Raw genomic sequence first — 14,785 nt, 5'->3', positions numbered from 1 at the left:
GGATTCTTTCAAAAGCAATCTCTTTACATACTTTAAGACACTTAATTTTAAGTAAGCACACATACAGAGATAAATGCATGTATGTAATTGGAGATGGAATAACTTCAAGTGAAGACAAGTTCTTTTTCACAGTATAAAATACATACATATAAAAATAAAATAAAAATGGCTAAAGGAAAAAGCTAAATAGGTAGGTCAATTTCTACATCAAAAATGGAATTAAAATATTGTAGCAGAAAAGGAAATACTGAGCAGGATGCAGGAATATTTTGAAAAAGTTTACTTTTACCTTAAACAAATATTTTTGCATTTAAATAATATATTTAAATATACTTTTGCATTTAAATAAAGATTTCTAAAATGGTAAGTGACACTGTTAAAAAATTTTCTGGTTCCCAACTTCCTTCACAGGTCTCAAATCGGAGAAGCAAAATCTGAGATACTTAAGATGAATCACCACTTTTGATAGACCAGGCCCATGACAGAGAAAAGTGGTGAAGTTCTTCCTATCTTGCCCCACAATCTCATGGGGCAAAAAGAACACTTCCTTATTCCCAGATCATGTCTCATGACAAACTGAATACCTGCTCAAAAAAATACTGCTCATAAAAATGGCAAAGATTTACGTAAAACAGGTTGAAAGGGATCCCAAATCCTTTTCTAACATCATTCTCAGGGAAGTCATGCCTCTCTTTATAAGTATTCAGGTGCTGGTAAAGTGCAAGCAAAACAAATTTAATCCCAAATCACAGAAACTTGACAGAATTATGGACAGAAGAAAACAATAGCATATAATGGCAAGAATTAGGCAATCATAACAGATAATGCTGACATCTGAACACCATTAAGTGAAGTCTGCTCCAGAAGTTGAGCCAGTCCCTTTTCCTAACCACCACTTTCCTTTTGTGTGAAGTTTGTCAAAAGTAAAGGTTTTGGACATGTTTTTAGTCAAACCAAATCCTAAATTCTCTTTCTTTCCAATCAAGACAAATAACAGCCCCAAATGCTCCCAACTCAGTACTCAGCCACTGACTGACTGGTCTCTCCTTGCAGGAGCAAAGCAAACAAAGTCCCAAATGTCCTTTCTGTTCCTCAAGCTGCCCAGAGAATCTCCTGCTCCCCTTTCTTTTGCTGCAAGAACAGAAGCTCCAAGCATCTTCTCCAAGAGTTTACTGAATGGAGTCTCGGGAAGGTTCTTCTCAGCAGATCTTTCATTCTCCTTCAAGAAGCCAAATAAACCTTAGCGTTGGCTACCAGAATGCTCCCAGTAAAGGAATTTTTGTACTGACCTGATAACAATTTTGGGAATAGTGAACTCTGGGTTTTGAAAGGCCAAATGAATGTGGTGAGGCTTTGACCATCCAGCAAGCAGACTGTTGGCCTCCACTTTACACAAGGCAGCATGAGTACATTTTAAAGCAGACAGAAGTATTTCGTGGGGCTGCAGAATGGGAAGCCCAGTCTGGGTATGCAACCATTCTCCAAGCACAGATGTAAGTTTCAAGTATGTTGTAACAATGACATGTGAGATATATATATATATATATATGTATATACATATACATAATGTTCCTAGGTTTGGGATCAGCACATAAGATGGACAATGAAGGCTCAGAGGCCTTTCAAAGAATTTTTTGCTGAAAGAAGTTAAGTTCAGACATTACACACTGAGAGGCTTAAAGAATTTTCCTAACAGATCTTCAGCGGATTGTTGAGGTAACATAATATTTGTAATTTTGTTACTGATAGTGACATCAAAACTGCAGCAACAGAGTGTTTTAGGAGAACTTTAAGATCCAAGATGTGGAGGTATTTTAGAAATCACGGTGTCTTTACCACTTTGTTAGGCACATTTATGAATTGCTCTAATGGCAGCTTTCAGAGGACCGTGTGTATCCATCCTGCTGGTGTAAACCCCTCAGCTTGCTGAGGATTTAGCAAACAGTGTATGGGGGCTTAACGGAAAAACACCTCTTTTTACAAAAAAGAGACCATGTGTGGGTGTCTAAAACCCAAAGGAATCTTGAATAACATCAGGAACAGACATTAACTGCTTAAATTTTCATACTACTTCAAGTTATTAGACTAGGTACAAAGAATGGTGTTCAGAAGAAAAGATGGTAGGATAAAAAGGTTGTTGACCTTTTTACCCAAAGAATTACAGAAAATTAATACCAAACATAGCATATTTCACATGACTGGAAAAAATATAGGTGTGGAAGGAAAAGATTGTTGGTAAAATGGTTGGCATGGCCTACTCAAGTCAAAAGCTTTTGGAAGTGGTTTAAATCTATGTCATTTAGATATTAGGCACTGCTGGAAGAAAATAAAAGCAATGAAAGTCTTAACACACTCCTCTCCAGAAACATCGTGATTTGATTTTTCCTATAAAACTTGAGTTTAGGGTTTTGCAAAGTAGGTAATTAAACGTTTACAAATACATTGCCCTTATACCTGGAGTGGCAACAACAGTGAGATTCCCTGTCAAACTGTACTTATGAGTAAGAACAGAATGTATTCAGTTTGACCTTTCAGAGTGAAATGAAAAAAGTTGTTCCGATTCAGTCTGAACAACCAAGGCTCCACAATCAGACAAGTCACAGAAAAAATACCCTGATAAGACTAACATATTTTATACCTGTTTGAACAAGCCAATATCTTAAGTTGTTCCCAATTTGAAATATTTAGAAACTACTCCTTACTGCTGTCATCTCCAGAGGGTTAAACTTTTCGTATGATTGCATGGATGTGTCAAGACCCAAGTCTGTGGAGACCTTCCCTGTGACCCTGCAACCCCCACTTCAAAAGGACAGCCTGTTTGCACTCACTGCATGTGAAAGTACCTAGGCCACAGTGAGTAAAAATACAATTACATTTGAAATCAAGTCAGACCAAATAAGAAGTATCTCATTTTGTTTCATAAAAAATGGAGAACCCATCACTCTTCTCCTTTTTCGAAAAGGTGAGAGGTAGTTGTTCCATCCTTTCACTCACCCAGGACATGAATGATGTGCTTAAATTTCCTTCTTGGCAGTGAGAAAGCAATTCTGTGTGTGACAGAAGAGTTGCAAAGTGTGTCTCTCTGTATCTAATCCAGGTCACTAGCCTGTCCTATATTCTGATGGTTAGAACAGTATTTTGACCCATGTTCCAATGACTGTAACAGGATATTAAACAGCTAAAGAGCAAATTATAATTCCAGATTCATCTACTCAATTTACTGAATTATGACATACAGGAGACAACAAAAATCTTCTCTTTGCCTGATCTTCATGCAGTCAGAAGTCTGATGCCTACTGACACTTCATTCTGACAGAGTGTAATCCTTTAGGATGGGGGTTTTAGGGAGATTTTGTTGTTGTTCTCAGCTTTTTCTTTTTACATTCTGACAATTTGTGTCCAAGACTGAAGACCAGAAATGGTGTAGGAGGGAATAGAAACCAAGTATATTGAAATGGCTTGTAAGAAGTGACTAGTAATGATGGGATTTCCCATATGAACTATAAAAGGCTGTGAAAAGGCCTGGTCACGCTTTGCCTCTTGTCTAGTTTAGCATTAGATCCTTCTAAGGACAACAGAAATGACTGTTACTGGTTGTGGCTACTGCAGATGTGGTCCACCATGACCAGCGTCAGCTTCAGTGGTGGTGTTAATCAGATTATAAGGCACTGATAGCCATTCTTTAGCTTCTCCAGGCAGCTCATACTTCAAAGGACCAAAAACCTCTGGCCAGGTAACTATAGGAAGAATTCCTGTTTTGCATACCTTTTTTTTCCAATATGGTCTTAGAATCCCTTAATGGCTATCATCATGTGTTACATGTATTGCTGTAGACTTCCCACTTGTGCACTGTGACCCTACCAGAGAGTTCTGGTAGATGAATCAGGCCCTTGGCATCCATGCCTGAGGAGGCCAAGCCACCCTGCCCTTCCACCGACGGTATCCACGAGATGCAGCTGACCATAAGGGCTCCTACATGCACATATCTCAGTACAAGTATCCTGTTCCAGAGCTGAGCTCCACCCAGTATGTCTAGGAGAGTACAGTAGACATGAGAGACAGATGAGGAGGGGGTGGCGATTTCTGCACCATCTGAGGTGGTGGCTTCAATACACTGGCAGCCTAATCGTGTCCAGAATCTTTGGAGATATAACAGAAGAACCCCCCAAAAATCTGAGATGAACTGTAAATTTTTAGGAGAATCTTTCTGCTAAAGTGAGGAGAGCTAGAAGAAGCTTATTTGAATACTATGTGAGTAATGAGCATAGGAGCTCTCTTAGCAGAATCAAGTGAGGTGGTATTCCCTACCATAAATGAATTACCAAACCCATAGAAGGTGCAAATCAGAATAGGGACAGCATGGTCCAAGAGGCCAGGTTTGCAGCAGACTGCATGCAGATCTTTGGGATCCTTGTCTTCAATGGCAGGGAAACAGCTAATCTCTTGATACAAGGACAGGATGTGAGGATGAGGATGGGGCTGACATGGAGGAAGATACTGAGACGTGGTTCCCAAAGTGCTCTGGAGGAAATACAGGAAGGGTCATTAGAGAAGCACAGCTGGCTACCTGCTCTGGATCCCCCTGGAAGTGCAATGTGTGCAGCTGGGGCCACTGTGGGGCCTCTTCAGATCACAGCCCAGAAAATGGCAGCTGGGGCCATGAACGCCTGTGGGCATTTCAGAAGGTTTAAGAGACTTTGGGGTGCACACTGAACCCTGTGATCTCTCTCCTAGATAAAGCAGAACCCTACAGGGATACAACACCATAGCAGGCTCCTCTCTGTGGTGCCAGGCAATAGGAGAAGGGGCAACGGGAAGAAACTGATACACAGGAAGCTCCACCTCCATTTGAGGAAGAACTTTATTGTGCAAGTGTCTGAACAAGATATTCAAGAGCTATCTGGCGACTTTGTTTAAGCAAGGAGGCTGGGCCAGATGACCCACTGTCCCTCCAGCCTAACATACCTGGTGATTTTGTGACTCTGATCCTGTGAAGTGCAGGTTGGCATTTCCCAGATAAGACTGTTCAGACTGCTCCCCACACCATCACTCAAGACTGGATTACACATTCCTTGCCTTTCGGAAGATCATCTTGAAATCATTCCAGTTCAAGTCTGTAGCACTGTGGGGGTCAAACCACACTGGGTAAACTCTGGGTGGGACTTTTGAGACACATTGTCATATCCACGTAGTCATGGACGAACATGTTCCACTATGGATAACCTTGTATGCAGGATCAGTAGCCTGCAGTGACAGCCACTCCCAGTCTCAGACAGGGGAGCTGCAGCTGATCCCGTGCCTGAGGAGAGGCTGGCACAAAGCAGGGGATGCCCTGCTGATGTCCAGGATGCTGCCATGCAGCAGTGGTGCTTCCATGAGCTGCCCTTGGCAGAGAGAAGGGAGCAGTGCCCAGCTGCTGTGGGGCACTCAGAGGAAGGTACAGGCTGGGGGCTGTGGGGCTGATGAGCTGCTGCCAAAGCTCCCTGGGAACTGCTGCACTTGTTCATACAGGGACAAGGTCACACACACCTGTGTTCACAGGCAGGGCTGGAGCAGGACTGGGGACACCATGCGTGCCAAGAGCAGCCTGGGGAGGACTCTGACCTGGAATTTTGATGCAGAGAACAGCAGTGCTGTCACTAGTTTTGAGAGAGCCCTTAGCTACTGAAATGAGGGTGGCAACACCTTGCAAGATGGCTCTGTGCAGAGCCAGCAGTAAGGAGACCTACTCTGCATTCATGTCGACTTCAGGGACACAGTTTTCTTTTAGCCTGGTGCATAATTCTGAGGTGCAGCCCCTTGTCTTACTGCCAGTTGTTCACTGCCAGGTATTCCGTGGTAATTTGTACATAGAGTGGCAATCTCCCGAAGATCCTTTGTCACAGGTAAATCAGGTTATTACTGTGACACACTAATGTAACAGCTTATAAATTCCAGTTGTTTATTATATTTGCTACATCAAACCATTGTGCAATAATATAGAAAATAAATGGGTTTAAGATTAAAAATATTGTATCGCCTATTATTTCACGGGATTTTTTTTTCCCATGTTTGCATGTTTATACGATGCTCCAGGTAAATGCTGCCCCATATGTATTTTTTAATCAATGTCGTATTATCAGGGCATGCAATATAATAAACAGATATGTTAAAGCACCAGTGATGTCTCTATTGGCAGGCTTATAAAAGAGCTCGGTGACCTTGGTTAATTAGCCATGTAATAAAGCAGAACTGAAAGAGCCCATTCCCACAAACCACGGCACAGCAGCCCTCCACCCCCCGCCTGCCAGAGGGGCTCTGAATGGGAAGTCAGCAGACACTATGCAAAGTGCAGCCACTTAGCCTTAGAGCCCTTTGGAATGTATGTAAAGATTCACAAAGACATTTCCTTCCAGCCACTGATTTAAGAAACAATCCTTAAAACAAAAAGATAAGTTTTCTGAATACTTATTTTATTGGCTAGTGCTGCTTAAGTTGTGTTTAGATAAATGTGCATCTTCTCGAAACCTCACAACACTTGCGTTGGAAAACAACTTTAAAACTCTTCCATTTCAGACATGTTTTCTGTGAATTCTCTGATTTGTTTCGATGTTTATTTCAGATATTCCTAATACAAAAAAAAATCCTACCCCTCTGGTAATTAATAGCTATTGAAATGAATATATTGAATTATTTTAATGGAATTTATTTTGTATCCATACAGTGCAGCCCTCTTAAATTGTAAATCATATTCAGTAAATTATATGGAAAACGGTATTACATATATTTCTGTTACTCACCTGATTTGACTAGAAAGCACTCACCTGATTTGACTAGAAAGCACACCTAAAAATTTAGACCTGTACTATAAAAATGAAGTTGTTGATCTTTTATCTGAGGCCAGGCAGTAAAATGGGTACAAATTTTTAGCAGATTCTTTGACTTTATCCTATCAGACTCTTTAGAAATAAAATCTTTTGTAAGTACAAGCAAGAATCACAGTTTTAAATTTCACCCAAATGTTAGTTCATAACAAGCATAACCACAATCAACCACACAGCCACAGAGTTAGGCTTTTCTTCTGCAAGTACAAGTGCAACAGTTTTTCTGATTGCTAAAGGAGTTAGCTCTTTTTGAAGTAAATGTATGTGAAGTCCATGACTACTATCCTTTCACAGCATGCCCCTGAGTTCTGGCACAGCACAGAAACAAAGAAAAAAACCCAAATCCCTAACAGAAGCTAACACTGTTTTTCAGCTGTCACTTCCATACAGGACAGTGATTTTCAATTCTTAAAAAAAAAAAGAAAAACCAAAAGCAAAACAACCAAAATCAGCATCATCTATTTCTTTAATTTTTTTTTTTCCCTCAGAACACTTTTTATTTTCCTAGAAGGCTTGAAATTTATGGTGTTCCTATGCAGTGAAACTTATGAATATCACTCTGGTTTTAAATCCTATACAGCTGTTCATCCATTCAGGATTGTTTTAGCTGCAGTCCTTTCGGTACTGCAGATCACAGTCACTTAACATGAACAGGGAGTTTCCCTGGATCTGCCAAACAGTCTCCATTATTCTGGGGGAGTTTCAGAATATCAAGCACAACAACATCTTCAACAAGTTTGAGATTACAGCTGGTTGATAGCAGAGTATCCGAGAAGAAACTTTTTCCTTGATATCCTTTTTTGTTGGATCCCAGAGTGAAGTGGGACATACATTTTAGGCAAAACATATTTGTTAACTCATTCTCTGTGTTTTCTAATGTGATCTAAGAGATGTCTGGAATGTATCTGAAGGCTCAGGAAGCTACGTAACTGCATGGTTCAGCATCTCATTCAATAGACAATGTGTGTGTGTTTGTTCATGTTAAAACTGGAATTTTTATCCACGTGCTATAAATACAAATGTTAGTACTCGTAGGAGACCGAGCAATGCCCATGACTTCCAATAAGACTATGCATAAACAGTTCAGGAACAGACATTGCAGATGAATTTTCCAGCCAGTGTCCACCTTCAAGGGTGACCACAGGCATACAAAAAAACCTTAACTGAACAGGGAGAGGGTTAAGTACATGCAGTTAAAAGGGGCCATTATAATTTAATGTGAAGCTCCAGAAAATAACAGCAAGCAGACAGAGAGGAAGAGAACTGTGAGTTAGCCACTCTGAGATTTGGATACTGTACACAGTTCTGCAAGACAAACCAGTGGGACCCTTCCCAGAAACAAAGCTGGGCACAGGTTTATGAGTTGGTAGAACTGGGACTGTCATGCTTTAAAACTGCTTTGCTTCATAAGGTACAGTTTGTTGTTGGTATGGCGATCCCACTGAGGAGACTCAGTAAATACTGAAAATACAGATGTGTACTGTAATCTCCTCTGGCAGCCTCTGGTCCTACCACATCTCACATGCCAGTACAACCAGACTAAGGGCTGAGGACCAGAGTGGTACATCCTCAAACTGATCTGGGGCACAGCGACCTGGGCTGGAGGTGTCCCAGATCAGTCCAGTTGCATGAACGGGGAAATCCTAAGGGCGGCACTCCAGAAGCCGACTCACTTCCCACAGACATTTGCCACTGCTGCACAATCACATACCCAGGAGTGCACTTCCCTGACTTCAGAAAGTGTGTGCTCCACAAGAGAAAAGTTTGGAAATACCAGCGGCCGCTGCTCTCTGATTTCCAGCTGTTGGGGCCTGCAGTTGCTAAGGCTGGAGGAGGATGCCCTCCTCTGGCTACACGAGTTCCCTTTCCATCAAGCCTCGGAGGCCGGAGAGAAATCACTTTGAACACTGAGGCGGGGAGCTGGAGGCAATTACTTGTGATTGATAGCACTAAATATGAAACCGCATGTACCTCATCCATGAAGCATGGAATCAGCAGCATATTGTTAGTGGGGGAGATGAATGGGGCTTGAGATAACCTTGGCAAATTAGGCATATGTTAGCATTAAGCTTTGTCAGTAAGCAGGCTATAAATTACAGACATATTGTAACTCCATAAACTCATCTAATGAATTGAATGACAGTGGTAATTTAAGGCAGAATGGAACTGTTTAACCCTTTTAAGAATTTTGCTTTATTTCTATATTACACAGCAATCCAAACTGTACTAAAAGGTTGGTATTTCATATATACTGCAAGACACCATAACCATAAGAGGGAAACAATTCTTCCATGGTTCATGTTCATTTTAACAAACAGTTGGCAACCTGCAAATTATTTCACCTCTAAGTTGGGTTTAAAAAATGGAAAAAGAATGGAATAGCTGGGGTGGATTTCTTGCACATTCCCCTACTTTGTCATTATTTCTCCATATGATCAAGCTAAATATATTGAAGCTATAGGACACAGCATGCTGTCATTTCTGGACTACTACTGAACTCCTCAGGAGGTGTTATAAGACACAAGGCTAAAGGGCAGGTGACTTTAGTCATAAGAGAAGTGCAATAATCCCTTCAAAATGCATGGCCTGCAGTGTCTTATTGCTATTCTGAAATGGCAGTTATAAATAAATATAAGAGGAGAAAGTCAGTCTCCTGCATTTACCCGCTGCTGTTGACAGACTTATGCCATCAGTGACAGCTAATCCAGGATTCTGAAGCCATTTTCCATCTCACTGTGTATTTCAGACAAAGTAACATTTGAAAATCACTGGCACACCAATGGCACAAAAGGGCTTAAAATCTAAATCAGAAATTTTAATATGGCATGTTATTAACTAAAATGTGTTGATATAATAAAAAATATTTTTACTTTTATTCAGTAGAACAACTGAAGAAATAAGCATATAAATTATGCCATAGGTTTAGTCCATTTCTGAGGAAATTTTAGGAAAGCATGTTTCTTCACACACTTTAGGCAATTGATCTTGGCACTCATACAAATCATGGGAAAATTTCTTATCAGACCTTCATAGAATATTTGCTTTTATGCCCATTTTTCCCTTTAAGAAAGATACAACATATGAATCAAACAAGGACAGTCCTGTGGGATGTAAGGGACCCTTGGTAGATGGGATGCTAAGCAGAAAGTGAAATCCTCAACATATGTAATTTTATATTATGTAAATAAGCACCACTTCTGATGCTCACCCAGGACAATAAAGCCATATAAGAATTAAAATTATAGACTTAGTGATAACTCAGTGTGTAGAAAGGAGGAAGAAATGTTGTTCCAGATATTTATTTTGTGTTTGCAGTTCACACATATTCTATTCAGAAAAGGATAATGCTTACCCTAACCTCAGGAAATATAGGTGCTTTCCTAGCACTGTTTTGGCCAATGATGAAACAAAGCTTCCATAGGACTTACCTGGAGTTATGAAAGGAAAAGCCAGGAGGAGACCCAGTCCTCATCAGTCCCCTTCTTTTAACACACTGATGTCAACACCTGATCCCTGGAAATATGTTTGAGGTCAAAGAGAATCTTGCTGTTGTCAAAAGCCACAACAGAAGGAATTTAGGAGTGCAAGCAAGATAACTTAGGAAATTGTTTGCACAACATGGGAAATTCACAGCCCATGCATGGAAAGAAAGAGGCTCTTTCACACTTTTCCATTTTCTGTTGAGCAATGTCATGTTTTGCAATTGTTGTCTGTCAATGAAACTGTGTAAATGCTTAAATAATGACATCGTGAGTGTGCTGTAGAGTTTTTGGTTAAATCTGACCTCTGAATAAAATTGGTTCTTCATTCCAGAAAAGATTACTGTGACCTTTACTACTCCATTTTCCTAATGGTTTCTTCACTACAATAACAAAATTGAATGACTATCTCAGCCATCTCTTATATTTGGAATTAAATTTACCTCGTGCAAATCGATAAAGTGGAAATCAAAACTAAAAGCCTGGAGTTATTTTAGCAATACTCTGTGTGTAATACAACTTTGCATTTAACCTCTGGACTAAATGGTGACTCCATAACTAAGTCAGTCACTGAGCACATGCTTTACATACTTCAGTGGAATCAAACTGTTCAGATCAGCAATGATTAATGAAAAGATCTGCCAAAAGTGATTTAGAGAAAAGATGTCTACTCAGTCCTGTGAGTTTGTTAGGCCATCAAGACAGAAGATGTAGTTGAGGTTCATGTGAAATGGTCCTTTGCATGGAAAATACAGTGATTTTTTTTGTTTTGGCTGCATGATGATTACATGGCCTGGTTCCTGTGGGGGCACATGCACAGGGGAAGGAATCCCCATCCCAGCACTGCTAACAGAATGTAGGTTAAGACTGCAGCCATTTCCTCCTGTTCTGGCTGGGGGAATCTCACAGCTGTGGACTCAGGTCTTCTCCTAATGCCAGCCAGCTTCTCAGTAGAGCTCACAAGACCATCTGCACAAGGAACACCCTCTTCCCAGGGCTGCTTGAGCTGTTTATCCACAGACCTTGGTAAGACCAGAGAGTGTCTGACCTGACAAGGTCTGTTGGTGTAGGAGAAATTGAAATAGTTCAAAAATAAAGTTTGAAAATATTGAAAATAAAGTCAGCTGGGAAGAAATTTCACTGAGGATTAAGTCCTACCTTCCCAAGCTCAGGTCCCTGTCTCTGCTGGACCACAGGGCTGCTGTGCTGTGATGCTGGAGGATCACAGCAGACAGATGAGCAGAGCTGTCATGCAGCCTGTGGCACCAGCACTCCCTGTCCAACCCCTCCTTCCCAGTGATAAGAGAACCCCATTTAGCTTAAGGTAATTGGGGTCAGGCCCAACTGAGGGACTCCAGGACTTGCTGGCAGGTGCCATTTATTGTCTCCTCAGTAACCTGTTGAAAGGAGCCAGTCTGACATAGCCATCCTCAGCCTAAGAGGACAGTGGATTGGCAGACACTCATTGGGATCCAGGGCACACCGTACCTCCAAGAGAAGTGATGCTGTGAATCCCCAGAGCTGAGATGCCACATGCACCTCCCCAGCACCAGAGTGCACTGCAGGTCAGGAGAGGGACAGGCAGGAGCAGAAGGAGCAGAGCACATCCTTCCGTGGTGCTGCAGGGCACCACACAGAGTCTGCCTCTGCACCAGCCTGGGCTGTTTGCCTCCAGCTGCTGGTGCCAGCTCTGTGCTGGCTCCTCAGCAGCACAGTACAGAGGGAGAAAGCATCTGTGCTTTCTCTGCAGCTGGGAGCCTCTCAAGGACTCTCATCAGCTCACAGGGGCTGGGATTGCTCCTTAGGCTGGGCAGATAATGGGTAACCAGCTTCATACAGGTCTCTCCCCACTACAGCACCAGTGTAATTAGTCAGTGTTCTGCTGGAGGTAAATATTAATTAACTGAGATGAACCTTCTTTTTACCTTAAGATTTCAATTTAATTTTTATTCCTGCATCTAGGATACATGTCATACAAGAATAACACATTAATGCATTAAAATTGAAAATTAGTGGAGACGATGAAAGGATGAGAGGTATAATTAACTTTCAAATAACATACAAGTGCAAGTAGGCAGTATGATAATATGCATAACAAATAATAATAATAATATCACTGCTTAAGGTAAAACCACCTATTTTAACAATGGACACAATTAAGATGATTTCTCAACATGTTTTTGGGAAGTGTCTGTTCATTGCAGCCTTGCCTGAGCCAGCCTCTCCGTGAATGCTCACATGATCTTAGGTGCCAGTGTAACCATGTCCTGAGCTGTGTCAGGGGTGACACCCGAGCACAATGTCCTCCTTCATCCCACCGCCTTCACTTTGATATCCCCTGGGACCACAGGTCAGGAAACCAGCCTGAAAGGAAGCCACAGCTTTTGGATGAAAGTTATTATGTTTTTACATATAAAACTTAATGCCTTACTTTAATCAAAAGCTCAGCCTCACTCCTGCAAAATAATTTTTTGCAGATATAGTGATCTGTGGCACCTCCTTAAGCCCTCAGTAGAAACAGAGTGTTTGGCAGTTCTGGATGAAAATACCAGAGTTTGCCCCGGCCACACTGCAGTGTTATTTTCTAAGCACAGTTAGACCAGGCGTAAATCCCGTGTGAATCCCAACACACAGCCCCTGACTCCAGCTGCCCTCCTGCAGATGGCAGCCTGGGGTGGCTGAGTTTGGCTCCTGCCGCGCCCTGCTGCAGTACGAGGCTGACCAAGCGTACGCAGGAAACCAGACCAGATCCCGTAAGTGGGAAGTTAACCCTGGGTCCTTCATAAAACTTCCTAAGAACTTCGTTTCTTGCATCCACTTGAGGAGTCCAGTCGTGGCCGAGGTAACATTTTCTGTATGGACTCTTGGTCCCCGCTGCCTTTGGTGAACTCACGTTTTCATGGTGTTTCGTTCAGTGAATAGCAGAGTTAAGCCAAAACTGAGAAGGCATGTTCTGAAAAGTGGAAACAACTTGCCAGTCTCTGATAAAATGGATTTTAGATTGCAAAGAGAGAAACCCTCTAATTCAAAGTTCATGTGACTCAAGATTAGTAAATCATAAAAAAGGAACAAAATTAAGTAAGGGTTTTTATAATTTCAAAGTGCTTCACAGGCATGAATTAATTAGCTGTAATATGAGTTAAAACACTGGATGTCAAAATGTTCACGGGTTTAATGGCACAGATGCCATTAGAAGACAGACCAAAGATAAAATAGCTTGGAACTGACCCCATAGAAGCTTTGAGGGCATTAAAGGAGTCACATTCATCCCCATGGGGAAGGGAAGGGAAGGGAAGGGAAGGGAAGGGAAGGGAAGGGAAGGGAAGGGAAGGGAAGGGAAGGGAAGGGAAGGGAAGGGAAGGGAAGGGAAGGGAAGGGAAGGGAAGGGAAGGGAAGGGAAGGGAAGGGAAGGGAAGGGAAGGGAAGGGAAGGGAAGGGAAGGGAAGGGAAGGGAAGGGAAGGGAAGGGAAGGGAAGGGAAGGGAAGGGAAGGGAAGGGAAGGGAAGGGAAGGGAAGGGAAGGGAAGGGAAGGGAAGGGAAGGGAAGGGAAGGGAAGGGAAGGGAAGGGAAGGGAAGGGAAGGGAAGGGAAGGGAAGGGAAGGGAAGGGAAGGGAAGGGAAGGGAAGGGAAGGGAAGGGAAGGGAAGGGAAGGGAAGGGAAGGGAAGGGAAGGGAAGGGAAGGGAAGGATGGCTTGAAAGCAACATCTCAACCAATTTTTTGAGCATCTCAAACAATTTTCAGCATTTGTTTTCAAGGAGACAAGTGAAAAAAAATTGCAATTGTTCCTGCAAAACTCAGGAAACAATGATTCATTAATTAAATTAGGGATCAGAGTTCTTGAAACAGCATATGAAGAATGAAAAATTGGTCTGATGGATGACATTAAACATCAGATAATTAGGATCACTTTTGACAGAACAGAGGTTTAGCGAAGACATATGAAGTTTATAAAGAATACTGCAGTAGCTTCTGGAAATATCTGCATTTCAGTTGATTTTCTTAGTAAAGCAGATGAGGACAGAGCTCTGTCAGCAAAGGCAATTTTAAAATTCATACAAATTAATTTACAAGATTGTTTTAATCTCACTCCATTAAAACACCCCTCATGACAACATACTGTACTTATCACATTTCTCTTTTGTCTCAAAATATTGCCCTTTGAGATATTAATTGCTAGGCAAAACTTATAGACTTGAGGGTTTCTTTCCACTGTGGTCTGACCATGATGGTATTTGACCTGATGTTCTATATTGGGCCATCCTAACTTCACCTACTGAGCCATACTCCCAGACTTCATGTGATCCAGTCAATCCAATGCACTTTATTTATTCTGGCCAGAATCCAGGTCCAGAACCTGATCTGAAAACACTGTGGTAGATGAAATATCAAGATACTGTTCTCAACTGAAAAGTTGTAATTGAACAAAGATTTTAGGCCAACCC

This window comes from Prinia subflava, chromosome 3, assembly GCF_021018805.1.
Source record: "Prinia subflava isolate CZ2003 ecotype Zambia chromosome 3, Cam_Psub_1.2, whole genome shotgun sequence".
NCBI lineage: Eukaryota > Metazoa > Chordata > Aves > Passeriformes > Cisticolidae > Prinia > Prinia subflava.
Note: the sequence above shows the minus strand (reverse complement) of the source record.